The sequence below is a fragment of the Felis catus genome, chromosome A2, assembly GCF_018350175.1.
Source record: "Felis catus isolate Fca126 chromosome A2, F.catus_Fca126_mat1.0, whole genome shotgun sequence".
Taxonomy (NCBI): Eukaryota; Metazoa; Chordata; class Mammalia; order Carnivora; family Felidae; genus Felis; species Felis catus.
The window spans coordinates 4,778,291-4,791,232 of record NC_058369.1 but is presented as its reverse complement, the minus strand read 5'-3'; the positions used below and the strand labels follow the sequence as shown (position 1 = coordinate 4,791,232).

At 54.9% G+C, this 12,942-nt stretch overlaps 1 long non-coding RNA gene across 4 annotated transcripts; it reads left to right on the top strand.

Annotated features, from left to right (window-relative positions):
• Positions 1-3,963: 3,963 nt before the first annotated feature.
• Positions 3,964-12,887, top strand: LOC109493934. Of its 4 annotated transcripts, XR_006589601.1 has the most exons (6): positions 3,964-4,356; positions 5,429-5,550; positions 7,845-8,795; positions 10,900-11,105; positions 12,262-12,420; positions 12,538-12,887. It is a non-coding gene; the product is annotated as an uncharacterized LOC109493934 (long non-coding RNA). The 4 variants fall into 4 exon arrangements; XR_006589603.1 differs by lacking the exon at positions 10,900-11,105 and having other exon boundaries at positions 3,965-4,356; XR_006589600.1 differs by lacking the exon at positions 10,900-11,105 and having other exon boundaries at positions 3,978-4,356; positions 7,845-7,944.
• The last annotated feature ends 55 nt before the right edge of the window (positions 12,888-12,942 follow it).

Here is a 12,942-nt window from a genome sequence, read left to right as displayed (position 1 = left end):
TCTCTCTGCCCCTTCCCCATTCACAGCCTCTCTTTCTCTCTCTCTCTCTCTCTCTCTCTCTCTCTCTCTCTCAAATAAAAACCAAAAGATTTTTTTTAATGTTTTTTATTTATTTTGAGAGAGGGCACACGAGTGGAGGAGGGAGAGAGAGAATCCCAAGCAGGTTCCCCATCGTCAGCACAGAGCCCCATGTAGTGAGAACAAGACCTGGGCCGAAATCAAGAGTCAGAAGCTCAACCTGCTGAGCCACCGGGGGCCCCTTGGGCCAGTCTGTTTATTATTAAGTCCTACCCCCACAGCAGGCCCACAGCCAAGGATTGCCTCCGCTGACAACAATGGTATTTGGGGGACCACAAGCATCACCTTCTCCGATGACCTGCATGAAAGTGTCCCCCCCTGGGGTCCCGGGTGACACTGCCCCTGCTGAGTTTCCTTGAGAGCATTTCCACCATCTGAAATGTTCTTATTTCTTTATTTCCTTGCTGGTTTTGCCTACAAAATTGTTATCTCCTGAAGAGAAGCATTTCATCTGCTTTGTGACCCTTCTCCCTCCAGTGCCCAGAAAATGGCAAGCCTCCGTAATATTCATTGAGTGAATGAATGAATGAATGAATGAATGAACGAGTGAAGTCTAGCATGACAGTTACCCACACAGGCTCTAGAGGTCAAGAAACCACAGTCCACGAGCTACAAAATTTTTGTTCCATCTTTTTCCGGTTTTGAGTGGCCGGGGAAAGTCAAAAGAAGAATTATTTCATGGCATATGTGCAAATTACATGAAAGTCAACTGTGAGTGTCCGCAAATAAAGTTCTGTTGGCACGTGGCCACGCCCATTCACTTGAGGGTTGCCTATGACCATATTTCCAATACTACAGCAGAGCTGAGCAGTTGCAACAGAGACTGGCCCACAAAGCCCAAGATATTTACTCTCTCTGGTCCATTTCAGGAAAAAAAAAAAAGAGCAGAGTTGCCATCTCTGCTCTTGAGTTTGGAATTTCAGCTCTCAAAATTCTTGCTGTGTGATCTCAGGCAGCCTGCTTCACCTCCCTGAGCCTCATTTTTCCTATGTGTTGAAGGGAATAAAAGTACGTCTCAAAGGCTGGTTGAGAGCTTGCCGTGAGCAGTGCCAGGCACAGAGTAAATGCTCAATAAAGGTGGGCTGGCATATATGATCACTGAATCTCTTACAGCCCCAGTACAACGTCAGCCCCGATATGTAGATGCAGAAACCAAGACTCCAACAAAATATTGAAGTCGATGAGCCTCAGTGACTCACGATGACTGTTCTGAACTCCTCCCTGCACCAAGGGACTTGGAAGAGTCCTATACACTACCCCCCAAGGAGAGGAAACAAAGCCCAGCAGACCGGGGAAGGATCAGGCCACAGCCAGGGAGTGCCATGACGCGCTGCTGTGGTCGGGACATCTGAGCCAGGCAGCCCTGCCCACCGTGAGGCTCTCACCATCACCCTGCTGGCATCCCACGTTCACTGGAGTAGCACCTCTGCATTCAGCTGTCTCCCCAAGGCGAGCGTGGGCCCGGTTTTCCTTGCCTTTAGGGGTAGGACCTGACTCCTCACCCTTATCATCACAGCGTTTAAGGGGGGGGGGGGCGCTGGGCAGGAAGTAGTTGGAGGGAGGAGTACCATGCCTTCCCCCTAGGGAGCCCAGTGAACAGGTACCTCCCCAGGAGGCATGCCTTGATTTTTCTTAGCAAAATTCAATTCCTGATCTCTGGGTTCTACACTGCTCCCCAGCCCCTTCAGGTGGCCCTCCCCCCAGCCTGTGTCAACTTCTAGCTGGCCTGGATCCTCTGTCTCCCCTAAGGCAGAGGCAAAGCGTAACAGAGACTGTTAGTGATGTCTGCTGAGCAAGTACATGAGGGAGAGAGCAAGCAAATGGGGGGGGGGGGGTGGTAAACAAGAAGGAGAAAAAAGGGAAGAATCAAATCAAAGAGGGTTGGTCTTGAGCCATGGCAATGTTAACATGTGTGGAAGGAGGAAAGAGACACAGAAGGGGGACTCGTGTTATACAAGTTAGCCAAGTCTCTGGAAAAGCTAGGTTCGGGTCTCCGTAGCCCTAGATAGGACGGAAAAACATAGGGCCCCATACGTGAGCATGTGTACCTGTGGTGTTGTGTCAGCACTACAAGGCATGGTCGTGCAAAGCACTTCAGCTCTGTGGAGTTGGGAGTGCATGACCAGCTACTCCGGAATCATGTGTTTCCAATGTGACGTTGCACACTTAGGAATAAGGAAAGGGTATGGGGGGGCAGGGGGTCCCGTATATGCACAGCTATGTCCCTGCTTGAGAAACAGGACTAGCACACGATCCAAACTGCTCAGCTTCTAAGCCCAGCTCTGCCTCTTGCTAGTTGCATGATCTTGAGCAAATTCCTTCCCCTCTCTGTGCCTCGGTTTTCCCATCTGGGAAGTGTGGCTACCACCAGTGACCACCTCGTAAGATTATTGTCCAGGACCGGGAGCCAGAACAGCGCCCGGCCTGGCATATAAGGTGCTCCATACAGTTAGCCATCATTGCTCCCAGTGGGGCTGACAGTCTGGTTCTCCTCGTGAACATACCACCAGGGTCCAAAACCTAGTGTGGACATCTGAACAGAGAGGCAGACAGGCAGGAATGTCTGTTGCAAAAGTGTTGGGATTGCAAACGGCCAAAGCAGCCGTTGAAAAAGAAATGGACAGATTACTCTTCATAGAATCAATTTGGTAACCAAGCTGTGCACGAGGTTGAGTCACCTCCTTGGGGCTCGAGAGACATCTCTAGGGGCTAGGAAAACTAAGTAAGCTGCAGGATGCCTTGTACTGAAATACGTGTTTTGCTTTAGAGTGGAGATATATTTGCACAGCACATTTCTAGAAGGTATATATATTAAAAAAAAAAAGAGAGAGGAATCTGTGGTGAGCAAATGTGGCTCTTTCACTGTATATGCTTTCGCCCACCTGCATTTTCCATGTGCTACTGTTTTGCTTTGTTTTGTTTTGTTTTGTTTTTATGTTAAGCACGGAATTGTGGTCAGGTGTGCACACACGTAGAAAGAAACCAGTAGCCCGAGCTGAAGAAGGGAAAATTTAGCACCAATGACATCAAGGGCAGGAAATGGTGTTTCCCTGCTAAGGGCAGTAGAAGGACACAGGGATGGGGAAGGCCCAGGCAGACCAGGGCCAGCCCCCAGGACCCCTCAGAGGGGCCTGGCATGAAAAGCCAGATCATTCTGCTGGGAAGCAAGCCCAACTGCCCCAGGAAGGAAGTCCCAGGAGGGCCACCACCTGGAAGGGACTCTCCAACTTGCTCAGGGAGGCAGCCACAAAGCAGATAAAGGGGTACCACAGACACCTCCATTCAAGTCATACACAATCACACAAAACAAGACACACACACACACACACACACACACACACATTGAGACACATACCTGGACACATACTCGTAGATACACAAGAGCAGCCATCAAATCTATACACATACCCACTAACACATAAACAGCGTCAAAGAGACTCAAACCTCCTGGGATATGCAATCAGAGACACACAGTATATCAGACACCCAGAGACCACCGGAGGCACATAAGTCACACACTGGCGCAAGTTGACCTAGAGAGACACGCAAGACACTTGGAACACAGACGCAAAGTACAAGGGAACAAACCCAAAGGAACCCAGGCCCATCCTTCAAATCGTCCAAGATCCACTCCCCTCCTAAGTGGGAACCCAGGCTCTCCCGGGGACCTGTCTTTCACTTCCTTGAGGAATCTGTAGGTCCCGTTCCTTGGCAGCGGCACCCAATGTAGGCCGCGGGCGACCCCTGGTGGATCAGGAGCCTCAACCCCCGGCTGCAAAGCGAGTGGGCGTAGGGGGGCGGTCTACTTGAGGGTAGAGAGAAGGTGCTTCTAGGTCTTTGGTCTCAATGCAAAGGCGGGTGAGGAAGGGGCGTGGCGACGGGGCAGCGGGGAGACGGGCGGCCGGAGCCCGATCAGTCAGGCCTTGAGCCCGGAAACAGAGCCGGGAAGCTGCAGTGGGACGGAAGACCCTCAACCGCCCGGCTCCAACGACCTAGCCCCGCGCCCCTGCCCGGCGCTGCCCGCGGTACCTCGGAAGACCCAGTGAGCCGGGAGGCGGATTCCCATTGGTCCGCGGCCGACCAATGAGACGCGTCTAGGGTGCTCGGCAGGGCGGGGCGATCGGTAGCGCAGAGGAAGGGGTGCTCGCCCGCCCCGCCTGGCTCTCGGCCAGAAAATGACCACCAAAGACTCGTCCAAGTTCTGGAATGTCCAGGGCAGAGGCCGCTGGTACGAGAGAATTACCAGCCATCGCCGACGTGACTTTGACCCTAAGAAAGGTGGGTCAGCCCCTTCCAGGTCTGACCCTTCTCCCAAGCCCTGACCATTCTCCAGCCCCGCCCACTTATTTGTCATTATCCCCAGGCTCCGCCCACTTCCCCCTGCCGTCAGCCACCCGGGCCCCGCCTATTCCCACTCCGAGTCCCGCCCACATCCTCCCATTCCCCCTCCCAGGCCTAGTCCCACTCCCCAGTCCCACCCACTTCCCAGACATCCCCCCAACCCTCGCCCCAAGTCCCGCCTACTATCCGTCATTCTCCCTGGGCTCCGCCCAGTTGCCCAGCCATCAGCCTCCCCATCCCGCCCACTTCTCTGTCATTCTCCCCAGGCCTCGCCCACTTCCCCCAGCTCTTGACTTCCAGGCCCTGCTTACCCCCCCACACCCCCCCTCGGTCTCGTCCACCTCGGGTCATTCTCACCAGATTCTGCCCACTTCCCAGCCATCAGCCTCCAGGCCCTCTGCCCACTCGCCTGCCACACTTACTTTGGTACCTCTCTTAGTCCAGAACCACCCTCTTCCCAGGCCCGTCCTTCTGCTTCCTATCTAAAGTCCTCTCCCCTTTCCTGGTTCCACCTTTCAGGAACTCTGCGTCCCCTTCTCAGGCCAAGCCTTCAAACCATCCCCATCCCTAGTCTGACTTCCTCGGGCGCTCTGTGGCCTGCGGGGCCTCTGGTCACTTTGTCTAATTCCTTTAGGCCCCGCCTCTTTTGTTCCACCCTTCCTTCTTCCAGGGCCCCCCCCCCACACACACACTATCAAGGTCCTACCCCAAAGCCACCAAGTTCCTGGTGTGGGATGGGGGTGGAGGGGCTCCTCGCTACTGGAGCTAGGGAGGTCTCAGTTTCCCCAGCCCTGCCCTTCCTCTGGAAGGCCCTAACCCTTTGGCCATCTAAGTACCTGCCTGCTGTGGGATCCCACCCCTGCCAGAGTGCTATTCACTGTCCAGGCCCGTCTCTCCCCTCTGAGGCCCCGTCCAGCTCACAGGACACTAATTCCAGTCCAGATGGGTGTGCCCACCCTGTCGCCCGCAGTTGGTGAATTTACCACATACCATTTTGGCCTTGCCCCAGCTCGTGATCTGCTGCCAGTGCCTGGTCTGGGGACCCATGCGGGACACTCTTGCCCCACCTCCTGCTGCACATCTGGACCTCCAGGATGTTGGTGGCTTTGGACATGTTCTGTCTGCTGCTGGGTGAGCCCCCTCCCCACCAGCCTTGAGCACCCCCCAATCACGACACCCAAAGATCTGTGGAGGGGTCTATCTACCTGTCTTTATCCAAGGGTCCTTGGACTGTTGGCTGGCTGGCTGCCATTGGGCGTGTACTTGGGTCACATGTCTTCATCAGTGTATTTCTGGGGTGACTGGGTCAGTGTGTGTCTGTGTGCATGGAGGAGAAAGGGACTCTCTACAAGTATGACCTGTCATCCTGGGTCTGTGTGCCCAGAACAGCATCCGGCTGTGCACTTTTTTTTTCTTTTTTGTCAGTCTTGCATATGACTTTATTTTCCCCCTTCAACAATTTTTTTTTCAGTCTCTCGTATGATTTTATTCACTGTGTGTCTTTTTGAGTTGTGTATCTGTGTGTCTATGGCAGGGAGAGAGTCTGTACTGTGTATCTCTGTGTATGTTTGGCTGTGTGTATTTGTAAGTGAGTCTCTGAGCCTGTGTATCTGAGATTGGTCTGTGAGGTACTTATATCCATGTGAATGTACGATTCCGGGTATATGTGTTCACGCGTGCATGTCACATACATGTGTACGTCAGTCTGTTTCTACATCTGGCTACATCTGTGCTGAGGTGTGAGTGTAGAGCTTATCTGTAGAGCATCTGACTCTGCGATATGTATGCGTGTCTCCGGGTCTCTGTGTCATATGCTATTGTGTTGTTGTGTTGTATTGGCTTAGAGAGGTGTGTTTATTGTGCGTGACTTCTATGATTGAGCCTGGGACTATGAATCTGGGTTGGGATGGATCTGATGGTATTTGCGTAGCCTGGTGTGTGTCTGGGTCTAGATGGGCCTATATGTGTTGCAGGTATATTGTCGCACAGTGTTTCTGTGTGTGTGTGTCTGGGTCAGACTGTGTGGTTGTATTGTTTAATTGTGTATGTCGGACTCTGTGCGTGGATGTACGTCTATGGCCTGAGCTTGCCTGGAGTCTAGATGTGTGGCTGACATATGCCAGCCCCCCCCCCAATTCCCCAGTGGGTAGAGCTGGTGACCAAAGCCCCTTTGCTGGGAAGAGGAGGGCAGGTTGGGACACTAGCTTTGCCCTCTTAGCCCAGAAAGGGAGCTGGGGGCTGTAGGAGGCTAGGTTCCAACTACCTAGCTTCACCAGACTTCAGTGGGCAACAGGACGAGAGGGTGGCAGGCCTGGGAGTAAGCCTTTACGGTGGGTGGGCCTGACAGCCTGAGACGAGACTCCCCTGCCCTGCCTGACTTCAGGATGGGGTGTCAGGTGAGGGGCCCCAGGCCCTGCTCACACACAGTATTCACACCATATCACCCAGCTCAGACACAGAGCCATAGATATAGGCACGGACACACACACACACACCACACTTCCATGAACACACATGCATAATCACACACACACGCGCGCGCACACAACCACTATTCACACAACACATGCATGGTGCATACGTGCACGCACCAAGATGCACACGTCTGCCTTCATTGACATCCCCAAGCACACAGGTGCACATACCAAAACACCCACTTACACACAAACACACTTCCGAAAACACATGGTTCCATACCTACAAAGACAGAGATTCACGCTCACCAAGAAAGAAACAGAAGGAGATTCACAGCCAGGAGCGCCTGGGTGGCTCAGTAGGTTAAGCGTCCGACTTCAGCTCAGGTCACCATCTCATGGTTTGTGAGTTCGAGCCCTGGATTGGGCTCTCTGCTGTCACTGCAGAGCCCGCTTTGGATCCTCTGTTCCCCCCTTCCCCACTTGCGCACTCTCTCTCTCAAGAATGAGTAAAACATTTTAAGAAAAGAAAAGAAAGGAACTCCCTTACCCTTGCCCCCTCATTATTCTAACCCCTTACCCACTTTGTGCACAGGACCCCACCCACGCATGGGTCCCTGGAGCTCTGCCCTCCTCTGGCCTTCTGTCCAGACCATCTTCCCTACACAGCCTTCCCCACCCTGCCACCACGTCCAGGCTGTGGAGATGCAGGCAGGATAGACTGGCCAGAAGGCCTAAGGAGAGTCAGCGTCAGGCCAACTGTCGGTCCCAGGCAGTCAGCATCCCCAGTGAGCCGAGCGAGAGCGGTTTGTTCTTACCCTACATGCAGGGCCTCTCCTGCGATGACACTACCACCAAATACCCCCAGGGGGCCCATTACCCCATCGAGGACTCAGCATTCACCATTCGTGGGCTTCTGACTCTGCCTCTTCAGGGTGAGGGGTTGGCCACTTTCCGCCCGTGCAGTGGTGACACGCCACAGGCCAGCTTCCCCCCTTTTTTCTGGCAAAGCGTAAGCCGAAGGCAGGGGCAGGTACCAACTCTGCTCCCAACGAGATGGGAAATCGCGCTGCTCGACGGCACAGAACCCCTCTCCTTGAGGAACCACATGGTAAGGCTCACCCTTTGTTAACACAGAATAGAGGAAACGCCTGCCTCGGTGCCTTCGGCACAGAGGAAGCACAGCCCCGGTCCCCCCAACACACAGGGAAGCCCCCCGCTCATATTGATAAAGCAGGATGCGGTGCTGCCCCTCTTCTGGGGAGCTGGGAAACTTCCCTCTTTCAAACATAGAGGGGACATCCTGCCTCTTTATCTTGGTGAAAAGGAAAGTCGTTCCCCACCCCCACCCCCATTTTCTGACATTTGGCAGGAAGCCCACACGTTTCTCCTGGTGTAGCAGGAAGTCCCGCCCCTTCCGGATGTGGGACTCCCGCCCAGGTCTGACAAAAATAGGGGGATGCCCACCCTCCTTCTTGGTGACAGGGGAAGCGATGCCCTTCTGCCTGGCTTGGTGGGAACCCAGCCCCTCCTGTCCCCACGACAGGGAGAAATGCAGATTGTCTGAAATACAGGCTTGGGGAGCTCGCACTCGTGCTGCACCCCTGCCCCGGGTGGTGACCCCTCCCCACTCCAGTGTGGCCCGCAGACCAGCCTGGGAGAGGTGGTCCGGGTCCAGGGCCTGCAGGTAAGCTTGCCAACCCTCACGAAGAGCCCCCACGTGGCCGTGGTCTCCAAGCATCTGGGCACCTTCCTGTTTGGTGGCATAAGATGACCACAAGTCTCTTAAGGCCCCGCTTCCTGGCACGATCCTGCCCAACCCAGCTTCCTTCAACTATGAGAGCAGCTACATCGCCGACACCTGCACCAGGCACCCCGAGAATGTCCTCGATGCCAGGCGAGCGGGCCGGCATTGAGGGGAACCCAGGAAGCAGCCCCTGCCACACCCCAGCCGCATCTGAGGTCAGCAGGTGTCAGCCCCCCTCCGCCCCTCCCCCACCGGTCTCCCAGAAAATCCTTCTATTCTGAGCACGCCTCCTCGGGGATGTACTCCAAGGCGTATCTGGCGGCGCGTGTTAGTGGGAGGCGGGCCATCCACCGGGCAAGGCCAGAGAATGCTCCGTTGTCCCCCACCCCCACCAGCGCCAGGCACGGCTTCCACAGAGCTGGTGTATGCCCCTGGACTTGGGAGGGCTAGGATGGGGAGGGCCTATCTCCTCTTAAGGCTCATTCAGCATCCCTGTCCTGCAACAGCAATTTCCAGAACTCTCCGTCTCCCCCTCTCTGCAGCTGGAGAGGGCCCGTGCCAGGCTGGGTTCATGCCCAGGGCTGGACTCCGCCAGGGGCAGGGGGAAGGGAATTCGGGCCCAGTGGAGGTGGAGGTCTGAGGTCTGGGCGGAGGGGTGACAGGAGGAGCTGGGGAGAGGGGAAACCTCCGGAAAGGAGTCAATGACCCAGGGGACAAAGAGAGCACAGACTTGGGTGGTGGCATGAGATCTCACACAGCGGAGCCAGCCCACAGCACTCAGGGAGCATGGTGGGCAGACACAATGGCACAGACAGAGGCCAGGCCAGGGAGCACGTGACAGTCACACGGCTCACACCAGCTACTGGTCACACCGGCAACATTTTCCTCCTGAAAGACGCCCATTCGACTGATAGCCTTCCCCTCCCCCCCTTTTTTTAAAGACCAAGTAACAAAATAACTACCACCTCCCACAGTGATAAAAGATCAGGGGCTTGGGACCTGGAATGTATGGACTTTATTCCCAGCCTCAACTGTGTGTGAAATCCTCAACCTCCCAGGGCCTCCATTTCCCCACCTGTGAAATGGGCATATAAACAGCCTCTGCCTCCTAGGGTTGTGGTTTCACGAGCTAAAGCACAAATGAGCTGACACACTCAAAGCACTTAGAACAGGATCTGGCTGAAATATCACCATTATCATTAATAATAGGCAAAACAGACTCCACCCCCGCCCCGAGGTGGACTGGGAGTTGGGGTGCATGTCAATGCCTTGAGACTCACAGATGGGGTGGTAGTGTGGCCCCCACACGGTGGACAGATCACACACAATTAGAAGGCAGGCCTTTCCTGGGTTTTGCAGACCTCAGAAAGGGTGGTCCATTTAGTGAGCGGAATGTTCTGGGTCTCTGGGAATCCCCCCCACCTCACGAGTATTCCCCAAGTGCTGATGCCTGATTTCTCCTGAAATGCCCAGCAGCCGCTTCCCTGTGCTTGCTGCTCATCCCGAGGTAGTAACTTAACCTGGTGTTTTAAAATGGGATTTTGCTTTCTGTGTTCCGTTGCAAAATCAGGAGCCCATCCTCTGCTCTTTCGGGGCTCCCCGATGACGCCAACCCGGTTCGATCGGGGCTGTGACCCCCGGCAAGAGGTGGGGGTACTGTGAGCTTCCCCACAGGGTCTCACCAGACTGCATGGGAAACCCTCTCTTCAGCATCCTACATGTCTCCCAACACTGGCGTGTGGCTCACAGCATAGAGCTAGCTCGTTTACAGTGCTGGTTTGGGGGGGGGGGGGCAGAGCCAATAGCCTCTTTAGAGACTGAAATCCATTTCCATACGAAACTGGCAAGATAGAATATCCTGCCTCACACTATGGCTGCCCAGGGCCGGGCAGGCAGATGGGTGCAAAACTGCAGTGGGGAGTCCTTCTGCATACCCGCTCCTGGGGCTTGAGACCCTGCGCAGCTGTCCCCAGCTCTGTGGGCAGACCCGCTCCTGAAGACAAAAACAAAAACAAACAAACAAACAAAAAACACCACACACAGGCTCTTAACAGCCCATCATCCAGCTCCTTTTCTTGTCCCTGGCTCTATTCACTGGCCACATCCGCATCTTGGACTCTCGGCACCACCAGTATAAATCTGGTCTTCGGATTCCCGCAGGGAGAGCCTCGATGGGTTTCTGGGTGGTAGGCGAAAGCATGCTACCAGGGAGGGTCGGCTTGCCTGGGGGCCTGGCACGTTTTACCTCCCAGGGTGGGGCAGCCATGGGATACAAGTGACATCAGCCCACCCCAACCCCCTCTGCCTTCATGCCTACAGGCTTTCTTCGTCTCTGGCTTCTTCACATCTCAGGCATTGCCAGCCAGGTCCCAGCAACCCCAGGGGCTGGAAGACCACCCTGACTCTCCATTCTCTTCCCCCTTGCCCTCCCTCTGCTCTCCTGAGGACCACCAGGGAGGCCCTGATGCAGACAGACATAGAGGACACCATAGAGCCCATACTCTCTAGAGACGGTCCCTTCCCAGGTACACTTCCCAGCAGGACGCCCTGCTCTCTGGGGCTCAATCCATAACCCAGATCAGCCCTGCCCTGGCGGAGTGACCCAGGGCATCCATTTTTCTGGGGCTGAGCCCCAAGTCAGCCCCTCCCAGCAGGGCCACTTCCATTTTTATATTTTTTATGACTCTTGCTATATGAAAAAATTACAAAATGCCAACGCGGGATTTTCGAGACATGTTAACATGGGTCAGTGGAAATCCATGTCTCAGGGGTCAGTGATGACACACTGGGTCAGAACCTCAAAAGTCTAAATCAGGATTTCTCCACTTTGGCATTATTGACATTTGGAGTTTGGATAATTGTTTGCCTTGTAGAGCGTTGGGTGGCATCCCTGGGCTCCACCCACTGGAGGCCAGTAGCACCTCCAGGTCGTAATAAGCAAAAACGTCTCCAGATATTGGGAAGCGTCCCCTGGGGGAGCACAGCACGGCAGCTGAGACCCCCTGGGTTACAGGATCTTGCTGACACCGCCCCTAAGAAATTCTGCCTTCATAATCACCTGACCTACTGTGAGCCCTGCACACATTTAAATACAAAACTTGGTGGGGGGGGGGATAGGCAAGAGGAAGTGACCCACAGATACGGGGGTGGGGGTCACCCTGGTTTAAACCATAAAACAGCTGTCTAACCCATCAGAAACCTATTGTGTCTAATAAGAGCTCGGGGGTCTCCATTTTTCCCCCAATTAATAACACAAGGTTTCTCAGGCCTATTGCCATTTGGTGCCCGATCATTCTTGAGGCTGGGGGGGAGGGGGGAGGGATTAAACTGTGCGTTGTAGAATGTTTGGCAACATTCACCACTAGATGGCAGGACCACACACACCCCCTGTCTGGACATGACATGGCCAAGTGTCCCCCTGTTGAGAACCACGGGTCAAAACCAGAAGCCACGGCAAATGTGAGGTCCCAGCCACGTAGCCAACCTAACCTCCCCCCCCAATAGCTAGAGGCCACAGGGGATGCAGAGGAGGGGGCTTCTGCCCATGGCACAGCTAGAGGTCAGCAGAAGGTGGCCCCAAGGGGTCTGGCCTCCACTGGAGGGTCAGCACAGAAAGTCTTGTCCAGCCCCTGATAATAATTGTAATATCAACAGCTACAATGTATTGTTTACTCTGTGCAGAGAAAGTCGGGCCTGGCTTGTTAACTGGGCCATCTCATCAGACCCTCCCCATGGCCCTAGAGGGCAGGCATTGACCGCCCCATCTTGCAGATAAGGAAATTCAGCCAAAGACAAGCAAAGTGACCGTGCAAGGTCATTCAGCTAACAAGAAATGCCAAGGTAAGGCGAAGAGAGGTGCCTATTGGGGGGGGGGGGGGGAGGGCGGGGCGGCAAGGCAGCCCCAGGGGCTATCTATCCATCCCATGTATAATCCAGCTGTAAATCTTACTCCTTGAGGTTCAACCCCAGGCAAGGCTGGAGCTGGCCGCACCTGCCAAGGACCCAAAGCCCAAAAGAGGTGTCCAGGGGGAGCGCACTGTCCCCCACAACCTCCATCAGCGTCCACAAGCATCCCCAGCCAAACATGGAAGAAAAATCCTGGTGTCGCTTACTATGCGGCTCCAGGACAAGTCCTCCAGGAACCGCCCGCCCCCCGCCCCCCAAAACAGACCGCAGCTCCGGAGCCCCCCCAGCTCGCCCCACTAGGGGTCCTCTCGGTTGTCGCAAGGGTTCTGGCAAGGGAGACCTACACGGAAGGAGGAGGCAGGCCACGGATGAGAAACTGAGGCAGGGCCGCCCGGGGCGGGGGGGGGGGGGTGGAGGATGGGGGAGAGACGGGATCGATCCGCAGCTCTTTTGCTC